The 27868-nt window shown below is 43.0% G+C and overlaps 1 protein-coding gene across 11 annotated transcripts in view; it reads left to right on the forward strand.

Moving 5' to 3' along the window:
* The window catches only part of ZNF609 (zinc finger protein 609), a 932673-nt gene that overhangs the window by 481662 nt on the left and 423143 nt on the right, over positions 1-27868 (forward strand). The window lies entirely within an intron of this gene.

The following is a 27868-nucleotide window of genomic DNA, read 5'->3' on the forward strand; positions in this document are numbered from 1 at the left end:
TAACTAAGGCTCCCTGTTAACGTTTTTACTGCTTTTTACAAATACAGACCGCACACTAGTTCCAATGTGAAATTGGATTCTTTTACAGTGAGTCTAAAGGCCGTCAGTCATGACTGCTTGGCCAATAGCTGTGCAGATTGACACGGAAAGGGGTAAAAAAAAAAAAGGAGGGGTTTCTAGTAAAGACGCTTAAACAATAGTAGATATGCACAGCTTTGATGCTAGCGTTTTCATGTATGTGCATTGATTTATTATCTGTAGGTGTACATATTGACAACTAGCAGGCATTCAAGCTTGGATGCACATTTATTGGGCACATAAATTTGGAAATATACTACCTTCAATTTCTTTTTTTCACAAAACCCAAAATGTTGATGGATAAATACAGCTAGTATTAGCAAAAAATAAATATGGATAAATACAGACAAATGTTGAAAAAATAAATACCATATAACTGGGAGCCATACAAATAACACAATGTTTGTATGCCTCTTTTTTTGAACTCATGTATTTGTAGGTGCTGCCATATATGTAAATGAAGAAAACGTAGGATTGCTGAAATAAAATATTTGCTTACGGTCACACAATTTAGTTAAGCAGGGAGGCCTGGATTAATCCCCGGTTTTCTGGTTTCCCTCTTACAAATCACCGTCTAAATGGGTATCTAGCTCTCTCTTTTTATTTTTTATTTATTTTTTTATTTTTTTATTAACAAACAAAACAAGAAGATTGACACTTTCTATATACAAAAAGAGAAAAAGTCAAATTCGAATTAATACAGGTACAGATCAGTATAACAAAAAGACAAACTAAAAAAAAGAAAACAGAGAGAGTTCCTGACCCAAATAAGTCAATGATCACATCAGCACAAAGCATCCGTAATCTGTATTAGTACATGCTTTACAAAAAATTGCCCACTTCTCAGTTGCTTTTGCTCCTCTGGTCCTGGCAAGTGCACCTTCCATAGTATAAATTTTATAAACAAAAGTCCACCACTCAATCGTATAAGAAGGGTTCTGAGAGATCCAAGCCCTCGCTATCACCAATCTGGCACAGGCCAAGAGAATATTTAGCAAATCTTTATTAGTCAAACTAATAGAGTTTATAGCCAATAATACAGAGGCTGCTGATAATGGAGAATTAATCAGTTGGTTTTGAAGTAAAATATTTTCTATTTCCGACCAGTACATAGTTAGATCATATGTATGAGGTCTGCTGCCACCAGACCGCATTTTGGGCATTTAATACGATCGCTGCCTAGATTATGTTGTGACCATTTAGACATTTTTAGTGTGGTGTAATAGAGATGACTAATCAGACTAGAAGAGTGAACAACTTTATTAATATTAACTAAGGCGGCTAAAATATTCTGAGCTGTCACATGAATTCCTAGGCTAGTAGCCCATTTTAGCGCAAGTCTAGGGCCTTCGTCCAGCCTGTTTTGACTGAGACGCTTGTATCCCGAGCTAATTAGTGACTTTCGGTTCACAGAGTAAAAACAAGTCCATATATCTGAACTACTTATTTTTTTCAAGTTCATTTTACGTATTAGATAGTCCCTAATTTGAATGTATTTATATCTCATCGTTTCAGGTAAATTGTACAGAAGTTTCAATGTTTATTTATTTATTTATTTGCATGTTTGTATGGCGCTGTGAATCGACTCCCGAAGGAGTATCTCCGCGCCTTTGGCAGCAACTAAAGAGCAGAAACTAGTCATAATTTAGTAAATAGGCGAGAGGCCTACTAGAAATTAAAGAGGAACGTTTTAAGTTTTTTCCTAAAAGGGAAATGTTCCCTACACACTCTAATTTCCTTCGGGAGTTGGTTCCACAACTTTGGGCCAGCTACCGATAGGGCCCTTCCCCCCTTTCTTGCCTTCATGGCCCTAGGAACACATAGCAATTCCTGATCTCCTGATCTCAGGTATCTAGACGGCACATAAGGGATGAATTTTTCAGTAAGGTAACCAGGACCTTTTCCAATCAGGCATTTGTGGATGACACAGCAGATCTTAAACAACACCCTCTGCTTTACTGGAAGCCAGTGCAGTTTGGCCAACAACGGTTTTGAGGGAGTACGAGGCGGGACACTTAGAACTAGTCGTGCAGCCGTGTTTTGCACAACCTGCAATCTAGCAAAGATGCCCTCATTGGCAGCCAGCATTAAACCATTGCAGTAGTCCAGCCTGCTTAACACTAGTGACTGGACCAACGTTCTCCTGGTGGTATCCGGTAGCAGAGGGAATACTCTCCTGAGAAGCCCAATAACATGAAAACATGAGCCCACCACTTGATTAGTTTGTTGTGTTAGGGTAAGCTCATGGTCCAGTTTCACTCCCAGATCTTTTACCACTGTTTTGGGCTCAGGGACGGGGCCAAGATCTTGAGGCCACCAGTCCGGAGTCCATAAGCGTTTGGCCTCTCCGAAGAGCATAACCTCGGTCTTGGAGACGTTGCACTGCAGGAAGTTAGCTGCCATCCAACGTGCCACCTCCTTCATCCCCCGGGCGAAGGAGTCACGCACCTCAGGAGTCATTGTTTTAAAAGGGAAGAGGAGTTGGGTGTCATCAGCGTATGATACTGGAATGAACCCGTGGGATCTCATGATGTTAGCTAGGGGTGCCACGTAGATATTAAATAACGTGGGCTCAAACAGGAGCCCTGTGGCACCCCCTTTGAGATCGCCACCACCTCTGATTGGTAAGGTCCCAAGATGACTCTCTGGGTGCGTTTGCTGAAGAAGCTCCTTAGCCAGGCCAAGGCCTTGCCTTCCAGACCGATGTCAACTAGTCTGGAGGTCATGATGTCGTGTGACACTGTGTCAAACGCCGCTGACAAATCTAGAAGCACCAGGACAACGGAATAGCCCTTGTCCTGTAGCATCTGAAGATTGTCAGCGACGGACAGCAAGGCGGTCTCAGTACTGTGCCTGGGCCTGAAACCCGACTAGGAGGGGGTCAAGTCCACCTGCGTGTTCAATAAATTTTATGTTGCCAACGATAGAAAGCCATCTGTGCCATATAAGTCTCCTAGTATCTCAATACCATAATTAGCCCAGTCGCGCCCAATTTTATAGCTAAAAATAGCGGGAAGCCCTGGATTATCCCAAAGTGGCAGCTCATTATGAAAGAATGAAGTTTCACAGTTAGTCAGCATCAAATTCCATATACGTACTGCATCCCTCGCGGTCTTAAACTTTACACGTTTAAGAGTTCTCTCTTTTTAACATCAAATGTTAATTTTGTTTTGAACAATTCTTGCATAATTTCCATATTGCTTACCAAGCACTGGAGAGAAATGGGCATGATATCTCTACCTCATGTCCACTCATTTGTCCCAGTTTGTATTGACAGGTAACAGTTCAATAGCTCAGGTTGTTAGCATTATTGTTCATTTTGTCACTGCCATTATCTAAGAATGCCCAAGGAAATTACTTTGCTACACAGCTACATTGGCATAGCCAGGGTGGCATGGGCCCAAGTGCAAGCAAGAAAATGGGCCGTTTGGCAATTGTTTAAACTGTATAATACAGCAGTAATCTGCATTCAGTGGGCCCTTCAGGTCTCTGGGTCCTGGTATCATTGCTCGTGCTGTACCATTGGACTCTACTTATCTGCACAGCATTAATTGTAGCAGTTTCTTTTAGAGGGTCCAGCTCACTGTTTTCATGTATGGTGTATGGGCTGATGCTACTACCAGGGTTATAGATTCTAATGATGCCGTACATGCAGTGGCACTGAAACGTATTAAATCATGTAAATTGCTTATTTTACTATCCCAACAGCAGTGAAAGGGACCCTTTTCCTTGTGTGCACCAGAGCCCATGGTTTCCTTGCTACGCTACTGGCTATTATCACTTTGCATCCTGAACGTTCCAAAAATGTGCAAACACCTGAGCTGCATGTCACTGCTAGCATTGTTGGAAGATTATAATTTTTGAAAGGAAAGTGGATTTGCCCAGAACTTGCTCAGATGATGCTCAGAAAACATTATTACGAGTGCCTGCAGCACTACTGTCTGAGCAGGAGTGATACGTTTGCCTACCTCTTCTTAGTTTATGCAGACTTCCATTCCACCTAAAACGCTTTTGTCTCATATACAAATACAGTTTGCTTTTATAAATATAGCAGTAATAATGGATTTAAGTGTTCATGATTTTAAAATCACTGTACGGTACATGCGATTATAAATGCATATGTTTTTAAATAGACACCACACTCGCTCTTACACCAACAATGTTCAAAATATAAATAAATCCTACCCTGTATCAATTTTATTGCATTACATATAATGTTCATAATTGTCCAGGATGGGGAGAGAACACTTTTACAAACAAGCATTCGCAAAGCCAATAGGTCTTGGCTATGTGAGATTTATTGGCTTTGCTAATGTTTTTTAGCTATGTTGAAAATGGCTGAAAGTAATGTAAAAAAAGATGTATGACACAGTCAGCGCTGTCTGCATTATATACATTTTCTTTCCAGTTATGCTTCACTAAGCCAATAGATCTCCCACGGGCAAGACCTATTGGCTTTACCAATGCTTGCTATGGAATGCCATATAATAATTTATAAATATGTATGTGTTTTTTTTTTACAATGGCTGAATCGCTAATGTCATAATATGGAGAATGCCCCTGACCATGTTAGTGTGTCCAGATTCTGAAGCATTTTACGACCATATAAAAACTGCTAAAATATGCCATATACATGCATAGAACATAACCTAGGTTGTAGGAAGAATGAAAAGTCTAATAGGTTACCGCTTTTATTACAGTGATGCTTTAGGCTGTGTGGTACTTTAAGTGCAATGGTTACAAAAGAATCAAAAAAGTACTCCTCACTACTAGTTTTTTTAGTAAAACATAGGAATAATCAGTGTTCAGTGGATCTCCTAGAGCTTTTGGCCCCTGTGCCACTGCACATGCTGCACCATTCAAACCATGGCATAAGTGCATGCAAGGTAACTGCTCTTGTGACTGCTGCTTAGTAGTAAGCGCTATATATAATTGGAATTACAATACGATACAATATAGCAACAATCTGTGTTCAATGGGTTTCCTAGCTCTTTGGGCTCCTATGCCACTGCACCATTCAAATCATGGCCCAGCACCTGTGAGTGCTTGCTTAGTAACATATAGCAGCAACCCGTGGTCAGTGGGTTTCCTAGAACCTTTGACCCCTGTGCTACTGAACCTGCTGCACCATTCAAATCATGGCCCTAGTGCCTGCAAGGTAATTGGTCTTGTCTGCTTACTTACTAGTAACATATGGCAATAATCAGTGTTCAGTGGGTTTCCTAGAGCTTTTGTCCTCTGTGCCACTGCACCTGCTGCACCATTCAAATCCTGACTAGTGCCTGCACGGTAGCTGCCCATGTGATTGCTTGCTTAGCTATAACATATAGCAACAATCGGTGTTAAATGGATTTCCTAGGGCTTTTGGCTTATGTGCCACTGCACCTGCTGCACCATCGAAATCATGAAACTAGTGCCAGCAAGGACAAATGAGGAAATCGTTTATATCTAGTAATGTATGGTTTCCAAAAAAAGGCAGTTGCAGACAGAATACATAATTGTGTATGTAAATATAAACACAAAAGCTTTCATAAAAGTGTCTTTAAAGTTCTCCAGCTCGCCAAAACGAGTTGCTACAGATGTCGTAGATAAAGCGTATGCTTTACATATGTGAAAACCAAGCATTGTTAAATTGTGTTACAATGTGGGTGGCTCTTTCCTGTGAACAGATCTTATCCTGTGCTTGACAGTGCACGGGCATAAACAGTGTAAATTTTCCTAGATGAACATATGTTAGGCTGACTGAAATGCGTTTTTGTACTTTGTTCGTAAAAAAAGACCGTTTCACAAATTAAATGGGCTCACCTAATAAGAGGACTTTTGCAAAAAAAAGTGCAAATGTTTTGTGCAGATGAAGAACGAGAGGACTTTGTAAATAAAATTTTAAAAAGGCACAACCAGACTCCATAGATAACGTATGCGGCATTCCTCTTTTCTATATACGCTTTTACTTTGAAGTCAGCCGACAGCAAAATAACTAGGCTCCCACAAAAACACAGCTTGACGTTTGACCTCCGTCTATCAATGCCCGGCAAACCTAAGGAGATAAGAACACGATGTAAAAGTCTGTTGATAGAAAATACGTTTGTGTAAGTGTACAGTAAATACGGACAAACTGAACTTAGACAGCCTAAAGCAAATTAAGCCAGCAAATGGGAAGCAAGAAAATGTGAGTTGCAAACCAGAAAAGCCATTGTAAAGCGGCTGGCCGATTGCATTTCCAGGTCAACTTTCTGAAAGATGTCTTTTGCAAACCACACAGCTGTGCTGTATGGTAGGCTGCAAACTAAAGAAGGGTCCATGCTGTGTTGCATTTCAAAAGAGATCTTAATACTATATGTATATGTGTATTTGTAAAGTACACTATCACCCTTGAGGGTATCCTGCCACTGAGCTGGTGTTTGTGGCTAGCCCTGCCTGTGGTAGGTTGGTTAATTGAAAAGTCAGGTTTTTTAGCTTTTTGCAGAATTAAAAAAGAGAGGAGGAGGGTCTGATGTGGAGTGGGAGGCTTTTCGACGCTTTATGAGCAATGTAGAAGAATGCGCGTCCTCCTGATCTCGTTCTTTGTATGCGTGGTATATAGCGAGTAGGAGGCCTGTGGAGGTGTCTAGGTGCTTGGTGGAAGGAGAGTTGACTTTTCAGGTAGGTGGGACCTAAGTTGTGTAGTGCCTTGCATGTGTGTGTGAGGAGTTTGAAATGAGCTTGTGTTTGTGTATCTGTTGCCAGTGGAGTGCCCTGAGGTGTGGTGTGGTGTGAGTTCTGTGTGAGAGGTTGAGGATTAGTCTGGCTAGTGACGTCTGAATGGTTTTTAATCATGTAGTGAGTTGCTTAGTGATCCTAGCATTAAGGTTGTTCTTGTAGTCCATCTTGCTATTGACTAGGGTGTGAGTGACCATTTTTCTAGTGTTGAATGTGTAGAAGTTATAAAGCTTTCAAAATACGGCATCCCCAAAGGTGGTATTTGTGAGAGGAATTTTGAAGTAGAGGAGACCAAGAAAGACTTTAAGGCCTGTTGTAGTGAGGGCAGAGTATATTGTCTAGGCAGGCTGCTCCCACACTTTTTTCAATAATAATCCTTATTTCAAGTGAACGCATTTAAGTGGTTAAAACAAGATCTTTTTTGCCATTTCTTTTCTTTTTTGCTGTCTCAAACACTAGAAAGTCAATGTAACAGATATTCTGGATGTTTAATTTTAATGATCTAATACTGTTGCTATCTTATAGTCTACTGCCAGTTGGTGTTCTTCTTAAATCAGTGGCATCATAACAGGGTGAGATGAATTTGGGCAACTAAGGAAAATTTAAGATTAGCCTTAGTTGGAGTGGAACTCTTAGCGAATCAGGACTTTTCTCTCATGACAGACTGGGACGCAGCATAAGGGCTCACAAGGTGAGAGGTAGAAAAATAACATTATGCAGTTAAAAGGCATTTAAAAATATATAACAAATGATTATACTTTCTGCCTGTGCTTTTAAATAAATAAAAAAGCAGCAGCTTAAAGCTTCCTACGAGGACTTTATAACAACATTAAAATAATGAATGAATGATATCAAAAAATAACTTTGTAAGGGAAGGAATAAATGCCTAACTTCTTGTAGTCTGGCAAGAGGAAGGGAAAAAGTATCACAGTATATTGGAATCTGATGAAATCAGCTCAGTACAATTCAGATTACAAAAAATGATCGCTTATCAGTCGTGAATAGTACTTTGTGTGCCAAGTCAGGAGAAATGAAGCTCACAAAGTAATGTTAACCTTACAGGATCACTTACTTTTAACTGTTCAAAAGTCCACAATTGAAAGAGTGAAAATGCAGGATCTTAATCTCTGACCTCGAAAGCTGTTCCAAATATCGCTTTGCCGAATCCTCTTTCACTTTTGCTGATGAAGGCAAACAGTCAATAGGTAAAATAGGAGTTGAATGTCTTGTTTTATTGTTGGACATAGTGATCTGGCTCTTTTTTTCCCTACAGATATCGAATAGTGTGCAGTTACTGTGTTGAAGGATTGTCTCATTGAATATGAAGAAAGTGTCCTTTCATTAAGAAAAAAATATGTATGCAGTTTAAAAGTCTTTTTGAGGAGAAGACGGAGTTAAAACCAGTGTCTGGATCCAACTGTGATTGGGACAGAGAAACTTGCTTCATTGTAAACGCCATCACCAGTTTCAAGTAAATGCCTAGAACATATGTAAGGCCTTTGAATCCCCACTGCGCCCCAATGCTGTGTCCCAGGCTGGATTAGAGTTCAGTAGATAATGCTGTAACTCACTTTTACCATGGAGCCAGTCTGAAGGAAGCTAGTAGAACTCACTGGAAAAGTTGTCAAACAGTGTCTATCCTGACCGTCCTTGTTTTTCAAGGCAGGTGCTTGTCAATTAGTTGAACTGTGTGCTGTTGCAGTTAGATAAAGGCTTGGAAGTTGCCCATCCTAAATACTGCAGACACTCACTCTGATCTGCTCTGAAAGGCAGACTACTTTGACAATTACAAGTTTATACATACCACTATCCATTCTGTTTTAGTGTGCGAACAACTCGGATGCCTGCATTCCAAATTATATATTAAATCAAACTAGGGTAACAGGGTCAAGACAAATATCTGGCATTGGTATGTACCCAGGGGAATTCCTGATGGTGACCACAGAGGTTTAAAAGTGAGAAACTTCATTATAGAGACTATGGCCTTAAAGATGACCTATTTAAATTGGTTAAACAACCAAACCCCCCCCTTTTAGGACCTAATAAGATGTAAAAATGTCTTAACTGAACTCCCATAACTAACAGCATTGATGACAAAGCGTGATCAACTGCTATACCCACTCTGCTTTGGTACCGCTAGAGTATAGTTGTAGATTAGTACACTATTTTGTGCATCATTGCTCTTGGTGTGTAAAGGCAACCTAACAAATATTGTTCCAAGTATGGTTGAAGTAGGTCATCTGTTGGGACTCTGCATCCATCCATCCTTTCGACAGCGAGGATAAGGCACTTATCTGACATTGGTCCTCAGAAGAGTGGATATAGGAAGGCCATGCTTGTGCACCAAAGAAAATAAGAAATTGAGATAGAGCTTAGTGAGGCCTCTGAGCTTGTGTTGTATCAGTTTGTTAGAACTCAGGAATCTAAAACATAGCCTTTCTATGCATATACAACGCAGAACCTGTGTGCTTGTAAGTTCCATATATGGAAAACAAATGTTTAAAAAATCTTATAAATTATCTTTGCTATTTCATTCTTTCCACTCAAACAGTACACTTGGTGTCTTTCAAAAGATACATGAAAAGAAATAGTCACCAGACCACATATGCTTTCAAGAGCCCCTCAAGGTAGAAGATTCCTAATAAAACTGAGCAAGTTTAATAAGTCCTGTACGTATTGGCTCTTCAGCAAGTTATGCCTCTGTCTAACAGCAGTGGGTTATAGCATTTGTTGTATGCTGAGAAGAGACTGTAATGTCTTGTATGTGTTTGCATCTGCTTGTATATGTAAGAATTTCTTGAAATTGTTTCAGTAGGGACCGGCAGTGTCCTGTGGATGGATGTACTAGTGTTTGACAGAATAACGTTTGACTGCATTACCTTCTGGAGATTGTACTCCATTCTACCACACATTGAAGCTTCAGCTTGGTGATGAGGACTCTAAATAGAGCAGAAAAGATTAACTCTCGGGAGAAGAAGCTTCTAGGGTTTAAGAAGAGGATCCAGTAAAACAGCAGCCCATGCAGCTGAGGTTCTACAGAGATCCTCCTGCTGCTGAGAGAGGAAGGTTGAGTAAATAGCTTTGCTTGCTTCCCCAAAATAAACACTGTTGGTGGTGTGCAGTGGGGGCAGGGATTTAGAGCATCAGGATGCTTGGGAAGATTGATGAGTTAGGCAGAAAAAGTGCTACACTTTGATTTTGAGACAAAATTACAGATCAGTTCTATACCTTTTAAAACTAAAGCGTGTTGGGCTTCACTCCCAAATCTTACTCATGGTTTAACTCCTGTGGAGCGAAGGCTGAGGCAGTGTTCCAAGGTGACTGCAGATTCCATGAGTTCATGTTATTTTTCAAGTAATACAGTTGAGCATGGTGTGGTGATGTAGAGCAGGGATGCATCACTTACTGGCTGAGCTGAAGGAAGCAGTGTCCTGTGGATGGATGTACTAGTGTTTGACAGAATAACGTTTGACTGCATTACCTTCTGGAGATGGTACTCCATTCAGTGTAGTTATATAAATATGTATTTATTATAAACACTCACTAACTCAATCCAGTATCTCCTACCCGGAGATATATGCACAATACACACAACCCTGTGTCAGTATAATATGTAAATAGCACAGAATACACTGTGGTCTCCAGGGGGAGACCAAACCATATACTAAAATAGCGGAATTCGAACCCCGACTTAAGTCAGGAGTGGACCCAGAAGACTTAGAAGAGTTGTGGACCCAAGGAACCACCCATGGTGCGTATCTACGAACCCCTCGGAGGCTGTTTTCCGAGTGGGAACACGGCTGCCCACTCAGTGGAAGCCTATGAGAAAGTTGCGGTTACAGTTTTAAAGAAGGACCCTTCCTAGTGGACCCTGAAGAAATCCCATGGAGGACGGAAGATTGGAGAACTACCCAATCCGTGGATACCCCAGGAACCGTTATACCTACACCAGGGAAGGCAATGCAAGGGTGCGAAGTGGATGCCGCTGATGAAGGTGAAAGGTGTACGGTGGTACACAAAGGTGGATTCAAGGAGAGGGGTACCTGTAAGCAGAGGGGACAGAGTCTATGCCACTAAGGAGTGACCAGGAGACACTGGAGGCGAATGTCCACCGATGTCGGAGATGCTGGAGAGTTTGAGGGTGCCCTTGAAGTTGCAGCTGTGCGGACCAGGCGACACTGTAGAAGACAAGGAACTGTTCACAACCTGTCCCACGTCAGATACCTAGAGCCAATGGGTCAGTGTCCAACAGGGGCACCGATAAGCCTTGGCAGTGGCAAACAACGTAGTCGACGAAAAAGGTGCAATGTTGGGACCAGAAAGGTCCAAGTGAGTCACCATGAGCAGGTATGTCAGAGCAGCTTCCGGGCAAGCAGGGAAGCCCACAGGAGTCGAAGGCCCTCAAGAGGACCCACCGGTCAGAGGCACAGGATTCGCAAGAGGACCTCTAGCAGCTCACCAAAGTAAAAAGGCCCACAATGCAAAGGATGCGTTGTAGGCGTAGAGTTTGGTTGCAGGAGACGCTTGAGGCTGGAGCTTCTTGGACCCTGAAGATCTCTGGAGGAGAGAGTCAACAAGTCTTAGCAACGGCAAGTCGATGCAGTGCACAGGGAATCTGTTCCAGCAGTTCTGACGAGGGATACTGGCGTCAAACTCAGTGAGAAGACAGTGAAGGCCTCGAGGGAGTTGCAGAACCATCACCTGTGTGGCTGAACCTTTCAGGGTCCTTGATTGCCCAGGATCAGCAGACCGGTCAGCTTGGTTAAGTAGCTTTATTGGTGTGCCTGCTGATGCATGGTAGTGACTCCTTCACTCCAAGAGAGATTCCTTTGGGTGTCCACAGGTCTTGTGAAGAACCTGTATGGAGCACAGGCACAGTTGTTGCAGCGGACTTGCAGGACGACGAGACCAAGAGCAGCAGGAGTCCTCCCAGTTGCAGTCTCTGTTCCCAATACGAAGTCCAGCAGTGTTCAGAGTACCTAGACGGTCGAAATTGGAGTGGTATTGGATCTGAATCCTGTCCCATGTTGAATCTAGGGACCCATGCCGAATCTAGGGACCCACCCAAAGGTAAGCCCTTTAAGTACCCTAAGGAAAGGGTTGGGACGATTCAGGGGTCCCTCCCAGAGGAGGGCATGGACAGTGAAGAGGATATTCCCTTTTCCTTTGTCCAGTTTTGTGCCAGAGCAGGAGCCAACTGCTCCCTGAACCGGTTTGAACTGGAGTATGCAAGAGGGCACCAAATGTGCCCTTCAAGCAGTCTGAGTGTCTCTGGCAAGCACCTCCACCCTGTTCCAATACACTCGTGTCTGGGAGCTGGTCACACCTCCCTGTGAAAGGATGCCTATTGTCCTACCTTCCTCTGCTCAAGCTTGGCTAAGCAGCAGGAGGGCAGATTTGTGTCTCTGGTCGGCAGCGGCTATAGTTTGCTGTCCGGGGTCTAGAAAGCTGGTACCGGAAGCACTGAGGGCCTCCCGGAGGAGCTTTACAGTGCATGGAATCATGATTCCAAAATGTTTGATACCAAACACGACGGAGTTTTTTACTGCCAGTTTAGAGTTCGTTGTCGTGTAATGATGCATGGCCACTCTATACATTGAAATGGCTGATGCACTTATAACCCGGGAGAATGGACTTTGTGGATTTTAGGGGTGCCCTGCTCATGCAGGGGCACACTCACACTTCGAACCGAGCACCCTGCCTTCAGGTTTGAAAGGCTTTCCTTAGGGTTTTAAGTACAGTGAGCTCAGATATAAGGGACTTATTTCTATCTGTTGTAAGTGGTGATAGCACCAGCTTGCACAGGCTGCAATGGTAGCCCTGTAGTCACAATTTGAGTGGTCTCTCATGGGTGGCATAATACATGCTTCAGCCCATGGGAGACCCCTGGTGGACCTATGCCCTTGGTATCCAAGCACCATTTACTAAGGACTTACAAAGGTACACCAGTAGCCAATCTGGAGTGTACCCAGGTAATCACTATGTCCAATTTAGGAGAGAAGCAGAGAGACTGGGGTCCTGATTAGCAGGATCCATCAGGACCCCAGTCCGACTAGTCACTAAAACAAAATGACGCCAGCAAAAGATGGGGGTGACCATGAAAGCAGATCCTACTTTCCTACAATGATTTTGTGGAAAAACTGACACCACTTTGTTTACAACTCAGCTATGGTGTTTGGGGGCTAGTACCCTCATTTTGCGATGCCTGCAGGGTGTGGGCGCTGCTGTCCGGTTCCAGAAGAGATGCAAGCCTTTATTGTTGGGCATGATTATATGCATCATTAAAGTGTGCGCTTTAATGGATTTCAGCCGACGTGGCATGGTGCCCAACCACCCCTGGCAGTGGGCCTGGGTAGTGTGGCGTCCGGGAGTGTTTCCGTGTTGCTGAGGAGGTTCCCGCAGGGTCAGAGACTCCCTGTCTCTTCTCTGTTTGTTCTGCTGGAGTCATGGCTGAATCTGCTCTTGTGGCTCCAGTGGCCTGAATTGGCAGTCACTTCACTCACAGACTGGCTCGCTGGAATACAGGCATTTCTTGGACTCCGATAAGAACCAGGTGGCTTTGACTGACAAGCTGCTGGCTGGGCCGTGGGGGCTCGGAGCACGTAGGTGAATGCACACACATGGTTTGTAGCAACGGGAATCCTCTCCGGTCACGATTCTCTCTGATCATCCAGAGTGACAAAAATTGTGTACTCAGATATTTTTCCTCTCGAGAATCATACACTGGAAACCCGTGCGCAGTAGGAAAGAGGTACGTTGGCGAGACTGCGTGTTTTGATGTTTCACTGCGAGGTCACGAGCTGTGCCCCCTGGGTGACTGTGTGGGCGTTCTCTAGCTGCGAGTGCTGACATTCTGTAAGGGAGATAAAGGAAATGTACCTAGGCTCTGAAGGGTTTGTTATCTTCTAGGGTGGATTAGAACAGGTTACTGCAGAGCCCGAGGAACTGCTGTTATTAAAGAACTTGCTAATCTGCCCCCTTGCATACAATTGAAGATCGGTAAACGCCATTACTAAATTATTTTCTAAAATATATTTATACTTCGTTACGTCTATCTGTATGGCGCATTCGCCATCGTTCCGAGACACTTAAAGAATCTGAGCACACTTTAGGGTTCGGGGCTTCCTATTGGCTGAGAAAGTTGTTCGTCGATATTGTATTTATTCGGATTTCCTTTTTGTGTAGATTCAAGTCATATTGGATGATTGTAGGCAAGGCTGCAATTGATCGACTGCTTTGTTTATTGGTCAGTGGCCAGTTGGATTTGGTTATGGATCTGTTTGTGCGTGTATGCGCCGTTCATTTCTGCTTGGGTTTACACTTTTAAGTACATCACATTCCTTTAGGAAACTCGATTATTGATTTGTAAAAAACCTAAATGTAAACGCTGTTCTGCGTGGTACTAAATAGACCAACGGGATGTGCCCTATCTCTAATGACATTGTCCCTAGAAAGGAAAGTGAATGGTGCCCGGTTCTAAAGTGTAGAAGATTTTTGGCTCGAGGACTGAGGTCTGTACACATTCATGTACGTCTACATGTAGTCTACTATGTAGAACAAGCTATGAAACTGCAGGTATCCTTGCAAAGTGCCTGGAAATGTCTCCATGTCAGGAAGAGATTTACAGGTGCCTAAAACTGAGAGCGCTTCTTTATTCTCGGTCGCTAGAGCTGAGGGCCAATTAAGTGCCTTGGTCAGGCGAATGCAAACTATCTAAAGACAAGCATTTGCAATGCAATAGGTCTCGCATTTGCGAGAGTTTTGAGCTATTTGCATTGTAAATGCTTTTTATGTATGTTTTGAAAACCTACAAGCGGTGCGTTAACAAACACTTTGTACCTAAATAAACACTGCATTTCGTGCATTTCTATACACCCCCCGAGCCAATAGACAGTGCGAGAATTGACGAATTCCTACGAGACCTCCCATTCCCGACACTGTCAGAAGCTACAAAGAAAGATATTAATGGCCCTGTTACCCAGCCTGAGATCCGAGCAGCGATTAAGAGCCTGAACCGCAATAAGACGCCTGGCTTGGATGGTCTCCCTGTGGAGTTTTACCTAACGTACTCGGAACTCCTAGTCCCGGTACTGGAAACTGTTTTTAGGAAGGCATTTGATACGGGCCACCTACCCGAGTCCACCATGCAGGCATTAGTTGCATCCATACCTAAACCGGGGCAAGATGTGCTGGATATGACCAATTATAGACCCCTCTCTTTGCTCTCGACCGAATACAAGATTTTAAGTAAGGCCCTTGCAAAGCGGATACAATCGCACCACCCAACACTTTTTCACCAGGACCAGTGCGGATTTCTTCAGAATCTTAGCACCTCTGAATACTCGCCGATTACACTCGATCATGTCAGCTACTACCAATGAATTCCCTCATGCAGGATATATAGCGCTTGACCTCAAGCAAGCATTTGACTCCCTGTCTTTGGGTTTATGTTCGAGTCTTTGAAACAATTTGGGTTTCCGGATAACTTCCTGAAGTGGGTCCGCCTACTATATACATGTCCTACGGCTAGGGCTCGCACTGGTAGATACATCTCGGACCGTTATGGGCTACACAGAGGCACGAGACAGGGTTGCCCCCTGTCCACGTTGTTTGTACTTGCCCTTGGCACTATCCCTTCGGTGAGCGGCTGACCGCCTGGGCATCCCTATTAGTGGGACGCACCATCTTGTATCCATATACGTGGACGATATTCAGTTATATTTCCGAGACCTCACAGCAAATCACAATCCGATATCTGATATATTTGACACGTTTGAACAGTTATCAGGCCTAGCGATAAACCCTGTAACGTCACTCACATACGGTTCCGCACACATCGTATGCCGGTTGCCCCTGATACTTTTAAGTACATTGGAATACAGGTGTATAGGTAGTCTGCAGGTCAGATTGACGGTAATATCCAAAGGGCAATAACCAGACTTCGAAGCAGCGTAGGGTTCTGGACACCTCTGCCCCTATCAGTGATGGGACGATTTGCCATTTCAAAAATGGTTAGGTTCCCTCACCTCCTATATTATTTGGTGAATTTACCAGTGAATCTCTCTCAATATATTTTTGATATACTGAACACCATTTTGATCAATCTTATTTGGGGACGGGCGGAGACGGGCTCAGCCTTCGGAAACTCTGTGCGTGAGGGCAGGTGGACTGGGGGCCCCTGATTTTCGGGGGTATTACTACGCTAGCCAGCTCCAATGGCTCTCCTTTTGGACTGTGGGTAGGAACCTGCACGAGATCGGCTTCACGCCGGAAACACTTGATCGTGGAGAACTCCATTCTTTATTGTTGCCTAGGGCCAGGATTCCCCCAGATTGCCCCCCCCGCTAAAAATGCTTTAATCTGTTGTAGGAAAGCCCTTTCATACACGTCGGTGATCCCACCCTACGGGGCAAACATCCCCTTATTGGGCATCCCCATGCCGCAGGGCAGACTCACACGAAACAGACTCCAAGAATGGACAGACAGTGGGGTGGAAGATGTGGGTACCTTTTTTGGAGATAACGTCCTACTGGACCACGGCAATTTTGTGCAGATCACGGGCGCTCCACCAAGACTATACTTGCTATACGCCACAGTAGCACACTATACTAGGACCACCTGGGCGCCACAACAAACTACACCCCCACAACATGAACTCGTACATCTGTTATATTACGTGAGACCGGGAGGCCATCTGGTCCGTTGGTTATATATGGGGATAAGGACACATGCGGCGCTCCCGTTTATGATCCTTAGAACACGCTGGGCTGAGGACACCCACACTGAAATTACAGATAGTGTGGCAGACTATGTTGGAACACCCCAAAAGAGTATCTCGCAATGTCAGATTTAAATTTATTCAAACGATGAAACTCCATAGAGCATATCTCACCCCCAAGAGAATACATCTTATGTTCCCGGACTCCTCTCGCGGCTGCCCCAGCTGTGGGGGGGACGAAGCAGACTTTATCCATATGATATGGTTCTGCCCACGATTACGTGGATACTGGAACGAGGTCTGCCGAACTCTCAACACTCTGACACAATTGCCGATCCCTACCGAGGCCTTATCCTGTCTAACGGGACTACGGCACCGATCCGGAAAGCAAAAAGTCAAGTTAAAGTTCTTAGACCTGGCACTCGTTTTGGCCATTAGGGCCATATCGATGAAATGGAAGTCTCCCAGACCTCCCACAGTGTCTGTGTGGCAGGCGGACTTGGTGCAGTGGGGTCGGGCAGAAGGGGCGGCCCTCAGGAGAGAGGAGGAGAGAGGGCTACGAAAACACCCTACAGAACTAGAGTGGGAAGCCATGTTGATTGAATTCGAGGCACCCGACTTCATCCCAACACTAACGGCTGGGTCCCAGTAAGGTACATTCGCCCCCAGACACCTTGGGGTTTACGACCCATTAGACTGATACTGATGATCTCTTTCTGTCCTATGAACCCTATAGTTTGTGTAAAGACCGAGGTTACCCACGAGCAGTGTAAGGCCGGTAATGGGCGGACCAAGAATGGGTGGGGTTTGGGTTTGAATAGGTTGGGTTAGGTTTATAGTAGTTCTGTTTACTGAAAACTAATGCACGTTACTACACCGATAGTTGGATTGTACTGAGAATGCTCCTGAATTGATCAGCTGGGGTAGGTCTACGATATACTGATTATTTTGATAAGGGGTATACTGAATTGTACATGCAACAATGATATGATTTTATGTACCTGATAGACCAGAGACTGAGGGAAAAAATTTAAATGACGGTTTAATTTTTCCATAACTGTTTTACCATGCCAAATTTGCAGTCAACAATAAAGTGTTTAAAAAAAAAAAAACAAGCACTTTGTACCTTTAGTCCTTGCTTACAAGAAGCAAGGCTGGCAGTAACGGCGCCTGTTTAACTGACAACCTTGCTTCTCGTAAGCAAGGACTATAAGCATAAAGTGCGTGTTTACGCACCTGTTGCAGGTTTTCAAAACACATTTACAATGCCAATAGGTCAAACTCTCGCAAATGCGAGACCTATTGCATTTCAAATGCTTGTTAGGTCGGGCTTTGTCTGATTACACAGACTGCAGTGTTCTTTTATATGTCACCGACCCATGAAAAATATACATTTCAGTGTCTCGTTCAAAATATATCTTTTAACTGTCGTTTGACATGTATTTTGTTCTGGTTCGTCAGATATTGAAAAATATCTATAATCCCATATGTGCTTTTATCTAGAGTTCTGTTTGTGTGGTTTGAATGAACCCCTGATCCTCAGATGAATCAGTCGCTCCCTAAAGAAGGTGGACATCAACTGTGTTTGGAGGAGATTTGACTTTGCAGGATGTGTGGCACTCAACAGATAGAGAAGTTTCATCACGGCACCCACAATAATCTTCATACAGCTCACATATAAACAGACTCTGGCGTGTTATTAATGTTAATGAAGCGAGAATTATGGTGCGTAGGAGGGCTTCTTGGCTGCCGGAAGAAAGAGGAGAAAGTTAAAAAAACAGATCAGCCGTAGAGATCAGAAAAGGATGAGTTTTGGCTTTGAGGAACTTGTGGTGAGAGGAGTGGGTTAGTCACAGAACACAATAAAGCAGTACGCTTGCTTCAGGTTTTGACTGTGGCTACCGCAAAGGAATCTGGGAATGGTGAGCAGGTTATCCCTGGTAGACAGAAGATGCCTGATGAAACAGTTGCGGAATCCCAACGAGTATATGAAGGTACCCGAACCCGACAGCGCCGCGAGATATCATAGGAATGGCAAGACAGTGCTATACACATCTCTCAGGATAACATACCCCAGCATAACATAAAAATACGACCACTCACCGGAATTTGAAAATGTCACCACGAACAGGCCTAGGAGAAGCAGAGGTGTCAGTGGGGCTTCATTGTCCTCAGTTAGTTATTGGGTGCCCGACATGCACAAGAGTTAGACAGAAAGAGATAACACTCAGTCACCGCAGCGCTCTTAAGTCAAGAGGGAGAGAATACGCCTTCAGGCATTTTACTTCAAGGAGCAGCAAATAAATGAGCAAAGCTGCTCTATACTGGAAAGCACATACACACCCAGAGAAACTGAAATATTTTCACTCGCCCATAGTTTACGTGAAAGCGAAGAAAGGTTGAAAAGTTACTGCTTACATATTTTGTTCTGAACACCTTATTAAATAAAAGGGAAGGGTAAATTTAATGCATCCTAGCTGAACATTCCGGTTCCCTGCAAAGCAGCTGTGAGATCCCTCGAGGCTAGGAATGGCTGACCTTAAAGCAAGGGGCGCTAGGTTGAAACCTCACCCAAGCCTCACCGTCCTGTGATTCTGGATAAACGAATTAAAAATGAAAGCAATGTTACTCTTTTGTAGAGCGCCCTTGTAACCTTCTGCCAGGTTCATGCTGTGAAAAGTAGACGGGAGCCGTATTAGCAAAAAGGCACATATTGCTTTGAGACTGGACCCCGGATTGGCAAGAAAATATGATTTCTCCAACAAAAAGATGACCAGATTTTCAGAACCAAAACCGGGATGACCAGAGACATAGAAGAGGAATTAAATGCTACGACTCGCCATGGACAATAAATACTATATACTATGCCCACCACCATAGAAGTATTAAACTGCCACATCGTGCCCCACATACCTTTAATAAAGTAAAGATGTAAAAATACCGGGGAGTCCAGCGCATCAAAGTTTGTGCACTTTCATTTCAGCAGGGTTTGACCTGCCCAGGAAAGAGATTGAAGAACTCCAGTAACTTCATGTCGAGCCATCGGCCCGATTTTCTTCTCATTATGGAACTTGTAGTTCCGTATTTATAATTGTAACACCCGACTAAAAGTTCCAGAAAGCAAATGAAAACAAGCATTGGCTGCGCGGCTTAACCAAAATGCTGGCTAATTAAAGGAGCCAAACATTAATACTGCTGACCCGTACTCCAGATAATTGCAGCACCAACGCGACTGGATTTCACCCTGCCGTAGCGCCAGCACTCACTCTGAAGCGCTCTTCATCTGGCCTCAAGGTAGTTAATAGCTGTGTGCCTCAATAAACAAGCATTGGCCGCGCGGCCGTAAAAGTAACGGCCGTGAAAGCGAAAGTGTTAGCGGGGGAAACACGCAAGTGGTGCGCGCGCAACAGTAATCACCGACATATGGCGCCTCTGCTCAAGCGCGCACATGCACTGCAAGCTGTGGCCGGCGGTAGCATTTTTTGAAGTCCTTACTTAGTCTCGGCAGACCAGCACAAGCGCTGGGTCAGGCGAGATCTAAAAAGGCAGCAGTGTTCTCCATATGGTAAAGGCAACTGTATAAACAAATGACATCACAGTATAATAGGCCAGGTGGGTTTGTGTGTATGTGCAAAAATTAGAGAACATTGGGTATCGCTGCCCTTCTTTAAAGATGCCGGGCCATCGCCCGCCGAGGTGACCTGGTTTATCACTGGGCCTACTCCTCAATCCGTATAGGTTTGTTTTGTTTAAATTGTGTGTTCCTAAGTAGAAGCTCTTTGTATTAATGTAGCATCAAACAGTACCTGGTGAGACTTCAGTTTATTGTAAACCAAGTAAAGCTTTATCCACCAAGTCTCACAGCTTCAACAACACCTATAGATGTTACAGGTCCATAGCAACGCATTCTAAGGCAGAACCCCCAAAGAGGATTCTGAGGCAAGACCGGAACGCTAACATGGATACTACATAAACCCGACCCAACAAACGTTCAAAAGGACATTCAAGGAAGAGCTCGGGGGAGAACCACAGCACTGAATCCAACAAAAATGAGAAAATATGAAAATGTTCGTTTTTTGATTACAGAGATAACATTGACATTCCAAATATGTCAATTCTACAAGTTCACTGTCCCTTTGAACAATGTTTACACACTAAAAAGAGCATTAGTTAGAATCCCTAGCATTACTACTCAGTATTTTCATTCCTACCATATCACCAACTTCCACACCAGTACTGGTAGCAGCATTGCCCTTGTCCAAATTAGATTTTCTTTTCATTTGTGCGGCTACCTCTTTTCCTAAATATTTTTCTTCCACCGCGTTACTTCACCTCTTATCTCTGTTCTGTCTGACCCAAGAGTGAGATTTCATTGTGCAAGGGTTTATACTTTGTTATAACTCAAGACTGATTCTTGTAGTGGTGTGTGAGGAAAGACCTGTACTCCTCTACTCTTCTTTATTTACTCACTTTTCCAGTTTTTTAAATTAACTCTCTCAACTAATGCATTGGTTTGCGGATTGTATAAACTGGGCCTTTTTTCTCAAAAATGTCTTTTTCTGGAGTTTGACTGAACTCTGTTACAAGTCAGGATAACCTTAGGATTGCCTTAAAAAGCAAAGATCGGTATTAAAAGCTTAATCACTATTATATTAGAGAGATCCTTAAAAATAGAACCCCCTAGCCACCTAGAGTGCATGTACCTCAGAACTGGCAAAATAGACATGGGACCAAACTTCAATGGTCCTAAAGGGTCTATGGTAATTTCCTCCCTGGGCCCCTTGTGGGCCTTAACAGAAGATTAAGTATGCTCTAGAAGAAGTGGAAGTGTTGGGCTCGTGCTGGGTGCAGAGAAATGCTAATCTTTAAAATGAACATACGTTTTCACAGACCATTAAATTCAATAGACTACATGGCAGGGAATAAACTAGTTATACACGACAAAAGGAGGGAATGTAGAAAGGCTCCTCAAATACCCAGTATTAAGCCTAAATCACTATGAAGAGGCCTTCTTCTGAAATATTTTGTTTTGTACAAGACAAGTGTAACTTATTTCCGAGATGGTCTTTATTATTTAAAAGGACTCCCACACTTTTTAAAAAGGAGTCCTACGTCCGGCAAATCTAATAATTTTGGAGGCGCTCAACTGCACTTTAGACGGAAGTAATTTTGTTTTTAATGAAAAAGGTGGGCACTGCAGATTTTCAAATAGCCTGCAGGTACACCCTAATAATTCGATTTTTTAGGGTACCTTTGGCTTAATTAAAACAAGGTTGGGTGTAAAGGGAGTGGTTATAGACTCAACATGTTTCAGTTGGTTCAATGTAGCCCAAAAGGTATCCTGGCTTCCATTAGCAACCATCTGATCCCTATTACATGCAGCACCTGGACTTATCATGGACTCACGATTGCTATAATCATTCTCTTGTTGGTTGGTGTATGCAACTACTTGTTCATACCCCACTCACATCCGCATTCTCTTACACCACCCTCAATTCTGGGGAACAATGTCTCAGGAAGTGTTAGTATTATTAGGTCATTGAATTTTAGACTCTGGCATGAATAGCCCCATACAGATTTGTAGGATGGAGAGTCTCGAGTCATACGAAGTCCAGAGGGTCCCCATCCCTGATTATCTAATTTTGATTCTGCAACTCATGCATTTTCAGGAGCTGCAGGACATGCAGTACTTCCGTGTTCTGGAGTGGCTATGGTTAGAGTCCTCTGTCATTATTCAGGTTGTGGTCTTGAGAAGCAGAGTGTCAGCAGAATCTTGTAGTATTGATTGGAGAGGTACAGCTTAAGATTAGGATGGCATGGTTATTAAATTCCACCTGTATGCCATTTGCATGAGGGGAGAGTACACATTTGATGTGGCAAATTAAGTAACTTGACAACATGGCATGTTGAAGGCCTTGAACTTCTCTGTAGTCATAGAAATGAGTGGTATTGGTGTAAAAGCATAACATTTCCTGTGGCATCTTATTGACTATTCATTCTCCTCTGAGGATGGGAATACCTGGGTGCAATGTACTGTGCTTTTTGTTCTCTGGTTGTAAAGAGATCTGCCCCTTTGTAGAAGCATCCTGTCCACCATTGTCTGTTTTAATCACCATTTGCCTGATTAGTTTTTGTGAATAAATACTGGCCTGTAATTTTTTTGGGATTGGTGTGTCACGACTCTTCTTTTTGAGGAGTGGTGTGATGTAAGAGGTATTTAACTATGTTATTAAAGATCCTACCCTAAAAGACTTGCTTAGTACGTTTTTCTAGCTGCTTTCTCTGCTCCCTTTCCACCTTTGGGTGTGGGGCTGGCTCTCAAATTGATACTGAAGGTCTCTTTGAATTGATAATGTCTTAAAATTGTTTTTAAGAGAGGAAGTTGAAGGTAGTGCGATATAGGTAATTGGTGATGTCCATGTTTGCAATGTTTCTTTCATGCATAGCAGTGCTGTTACCGGTTTTGTCCTTAAGGCCGTTTTCTGACTTTTCAATTGTTGAGATCAGTTCCATGGAAATATTGTTGCAGAAGGCTTGCGATAATAGGGGTATCTTTGGTTTGTGGAATTTTGCTAGAATCATGTTGCATTTCTTTGTTGGGAAGTAAACATCTATTATGCGAGAGAAGTAGTGTTGCCTTTGGTATGTCTGATGGCTGCTGTGTACTTAAGTGAGGCAGTGCGAGTTTATACTGTACTTACCTAGACTGACTTCAGTAGCACAGTAGGATGCAAAGTTGTATTTTCATTTTTTGGGTCTTCTTATTAAGCCATTTGGTTTCCTTAAGGAGGTTAACATTGTAGGTTATCTTTAGTAGTATGTGATTGTCCAATGCAGGTGACATCCTTTTATAGAAGGAGGTTATATCCCGAGGCCACTTATTGAGAGGGATTCTTTCAAGGTGGGAGATCACATTTTTTGTCCTGTTGTCTGTACTTTTTTTTTTGTCCATGGATGTTGCTGACTTGGAAGTGTTCCTGAAGGTAAAGATTTGGATGGTGTCAGTCACTGAGGGCGTGTTTTAGGTGGAGAAAATAGAATGTCCAGTGCGTAACCAACTGAGTAAGTTGGCCAAGATATGACTTGTTGAAGGTCTCAAGATTGGATTTTAAATCACCTGTGTCAAAGCGAAGTAGTGATAACTTGGATGTATATGTAGTGAGGCTTAGTAGATCTTGGCCACTGCATCTAGTAAAATGTCCTGAAATGCCCAACTACTGAGATGTGGCATATAGAACAGGAGGAAGGAGCACGTGATAGCTGGAATGGGGTGATATCAGATCAACAAGGATTCATAGCTGCTTATGGCTGAAGTCTTTGATGCAAGATCTTTGATGCAAGATATTTGTTAAGAATTCTTGTGTTTGACTGCAAGGGCTCTTTCCGTCTTGCTGATATTTTTTGTTGTTGATGCCATGTTTAGTTGGAATAGCTTCGCGATTTGAGTTTTCTGTGATATATAGATGTGTGGGGGCTGGGCGTACGACAGATCCATCATTCAGCAATCCTTTCTTTCATGGTCGTTATTACTATAAAAGAAATGCTATTGCGAAATCCCATATTCCATTCAGGTGGATTCATTCAACATGTGGTATGCCTTTATCATCTTAAACAGCTATCTTATTTAAATGTGTTCACCAATCTCATTAAACCTATATATTGTAGCAATTGGATAGCATGAATGCTGTACCAACACAATTTATGTTAGTAAGTATGACATAAAGGTCACTGACTGGAGGCTACACTGTTTTACCAATGTTCCCTCTGATTTTTCTTTTCCTCTGTGCCTTACTGCGAAACTTATGTGCACCAAAAACTAGTGAAAATTTAATAGGCAAGTGAGCGCAGTGCGCAGGCTCCTAAAGTAATTGGTGTTTTCTCTGATGAAGATTTCTTTAAAATTCAAGGGAAATGGTTGATCTTGATTTAGTTTATCAGCATGTAAGAGTCACTTTCTAGGCAACTGATGTAATATAATTGGATACCAAATAAAATGTTCACATCAGCACCTCAATGACGAAATTCATTAATTTCTCCTGCAGCAAAAGTGTCCCACAGGAGCAGGAATGACAAGCTTAGAAGTGTGTACTTGATGCTCACTATGCCAAAATGCCAACAACTGGTGGAACTTGTCGCCCATGACCTAGAGGAAAAAGCATAGCCCTGACAGGAAGGTCCTGTCTAACATAGCACTATGGCTGCCACGTTGATGCCAATTTTTCAGAATATCCATACGAGTTAAATCTACACACTGATACTAAATGAATACATTTTATCTTTGTCAGTGCCTATCTGTAAAAACGTGCTTGGATGCAGTTTTTCCTGAGCTATGTTGGGCCACTACTGAGCATTGTTTTATAATCTACTGCCCACTAATTTAATCGCACTCCATTATGATAGCTTCAGAAAGTCAAACAATGTATGCTTTTGAGAAAAGCTCTCTCCCTACCTGTCTGAAGCCAAGGCGGTGACTTACAAGCCAATGTTCAAATTCCAGCAAGCTTGGGGCTGGTTGGTTAAACCCACTGCTGGATCTAAGTCCCACTAATGCCATGGGTCAATTGAAAGACCTATATATATTTTCCCCACAGACTTTTCCCATCTCACCTGTGACAAAAAGCAGAGCCAGTATGTCGCTGTACAATCTGTTAACTATAGAAAAAGAGAGAGACTGGAAAAGATGCTCAATAGGGAAAATGAGTGCAAATAATGCATGTTAAGTTGCTGAGTATTTGGTCAGTTGGACTATCAACTCATGCCTTCCCATTTTCAGGCTTCATGCCTTGATTATATTAACCAGGCTATGCCTTCTATCATTTACTAACTTCTTAATAAAACTAGTCTCTGGTATAAGGGTCTGATCATGGAGCAATTAAACTTCTGGTCGTACCGAGCCAAGAATTCAACTCCCATCCAACCACAAGCAGGGTCCAGAATTCAGCAGCTACCTCCTCCAAAACCACTGCTTTTAGTGGAATGAAAAGTCTGGATGGTGTCTAGGGCATGGCCAAAGACGCATATGTAGGAATCCTTTCAAAATGGCGTGGCCTATGTAAATGGGGTGACTTTAAAACGTGAAAACTAAAATCACGTGCTTAACAAATCTTGTCCTCCCCATTATTGGGGTACCTGCCTGTGTGTTCAGTTATTGCAGCCAGACTTTTAACACAGGAATGAGCATCGGCCAAAAACTAGCCGGCATGTCTGAGTCGGGATGGCCCCATGATGAAGCATGTCACTACTAGAATGAGTGAGGGCAATTAAAAAAAAAGGGTCTCTTTCCCTTCCTATCCGCAGCAGCGGGGTGGCGTCATATTTGATCCTCTCAGTAGCTCTGTACTTGAGAGAATCACCATTAGACACGTAGGAACACCCCACCCATTTTGGTTGTCTGCTTTTGGTTGTTTCTCCATCACTGGAGGTGTAAACACAAAAAGACCATTGGAAGGACCCCTGTGGTCCTAGGAATCTGTGAAACAGACACACTTATAGATATCCATGCTCTAGTTGACAGACCAAATTGCTTATTTTATCACATGAGGACTGTCATCATTGTTTAAATTATTTGTATAGTGTGCAAAAATCCTCGCATTTCTGGATGCATTTTTTTTTTCAAGCGGACAGATTGGATAGGAAGTGGTGGTGAATGGTTAAGTAATTGGAGGAGAATGTAAAGTTTTATTTTTAGGTCTTGGCTAGCCAGTGCATGCACAGGCTCAAAGAGACATGTATATACTTTGTGGGCTTCTGCCCTCCCATAGACCTCCCATTTGCTGTCTCCTTCGTTACTCTCATACTCTTTCTCCCCATATGTCCATTGAATGCATTTGCATTGCTGCTTCCTTTGTTTAGCCCTCCCTGAGAGCATGGAGCAATTACACTATCCCTCCACTGCTTCTCTTTTAGGCTCTATTTCAGGAACTCCTTAATCTTGTTGCTAAAGAACACTTAACACAAGCGCTCGTGTTTTCACTCTGCCCCATGCTTCTCTGTTAACAGGCTTTCAAATCTTGTTCTTATCCAATCACATTTGTACTTTCAAAGACCGAGGTCAAATGCCAAACTGTTTTCTGACTGTGCCTCTTTAGCTTTTTTTACACCTGATTGGTGTACGTCAAAAAAAAGTGTTGCTAAGTCACACTTCTATCACTTCAATTTAAAGACTTTATTTGGGTGTGTGTTTATAAACAAAATCAAGCAATGCAAAGACTTTGTTTAAGCGCATGTTGTTGATGTTTAGGGGTTTTTATATAGCGCACGCACACTCCAGGGAGCATCTTGGCGCTATTGACTTCATTACAGAATAGAATGTTGGGAGGTTTTAACTGAGCTTTAGATATCATTTAGACAAGGGTTTTGCATTTTGATTCAGACAGTCCATAGATCCAAGTTTTTAGTAGTTTTTTAAAGGTTTTTTCTGATGGACATGCTCTCAGGTGAGCCGGAAGAATATTCCAGGCCTTAGCGCCTAGGACTGCCAATGATTTTCCACCTTTGGTGGCCAGTCTGAACTTGGGGATGGACATTAAGTTAGCCGTAGCTGACCTGAGTTCTCTATTCGGATGGTATCTGTGAAATTTGTTGGACAGATATTTTGGGCCGTGCTTATGAAAGCCTCTGAAAGTAATCAGGAGGATCTTGAATAGTATATGTTTCTGGATGGGGAGCCAGTGCAACATGTTCAAGGCGGCTGATGCAGATGACTTTCTAGGCCATCTCAAAACCAGCCGAGCCGCCGCATTTTGGACCATCTGTAATTTATGCAGGGTAGATTTTGCCACCCCTGCATACAGACTGTTACAGTAGTCAATTCTCGATGTTATTAGCGCAATTGCTACTGTGCGACGGGCAAACAAAGGCAGGTAGTCAAAAAATTTGCGAAGGCCTTTGATTATGTTAAAACAGACGGCAGCCACTTCTTTAGATTGCTGTTTGAAGGATAGCATATCGTCAAATTTTATTCCTAGATTTCGTGTTGCACTGATGGTATTAGGGGGGGCTTCCGCATCTAAAGGCCAACAGGTGTGTGGGGAAAAGATGTTGTTTTTCCCGAACGGCAGAATCTCTGTCTTTGCGGAGTTACATTTCAGATGGTTGTTATGCATCCATTTAAAAGTTGCGGTCAGGCAGTCTTTCAATACCTGTTCGGCCCTTTCTGTGTCTTCATCTAGAACCAGGACCAGTTGGGTATCGTCTGCGTATGCAACTGTGCTTACATTATGGGAGGCAATTAGATTGATCAGGGGTGCCATATACAGATTGAACAAGGTAGGGCTCAAGCTGGAGCCCTGAGGCACCCCCGAACTGATCTCCTTCCCCTCTGAGTGAAACTGGCCCAATCTGATTATCTGTTTTCTGTATAGTAGAACATTT

Source organism: Lissotriton helveticus, chromosome 3_2, assembly GCF_964261635.1.
Source record: "Lissotriton helveticus chromosome 3_2, aLisHel1.1, whole genome shotgun sequence".
Lineage (NCBI taxonomy): Eukaryota > Metazoa > Chordata > Amphibia > Caudata > Salamandridae > Lissotriton > Lissotriton helveticus.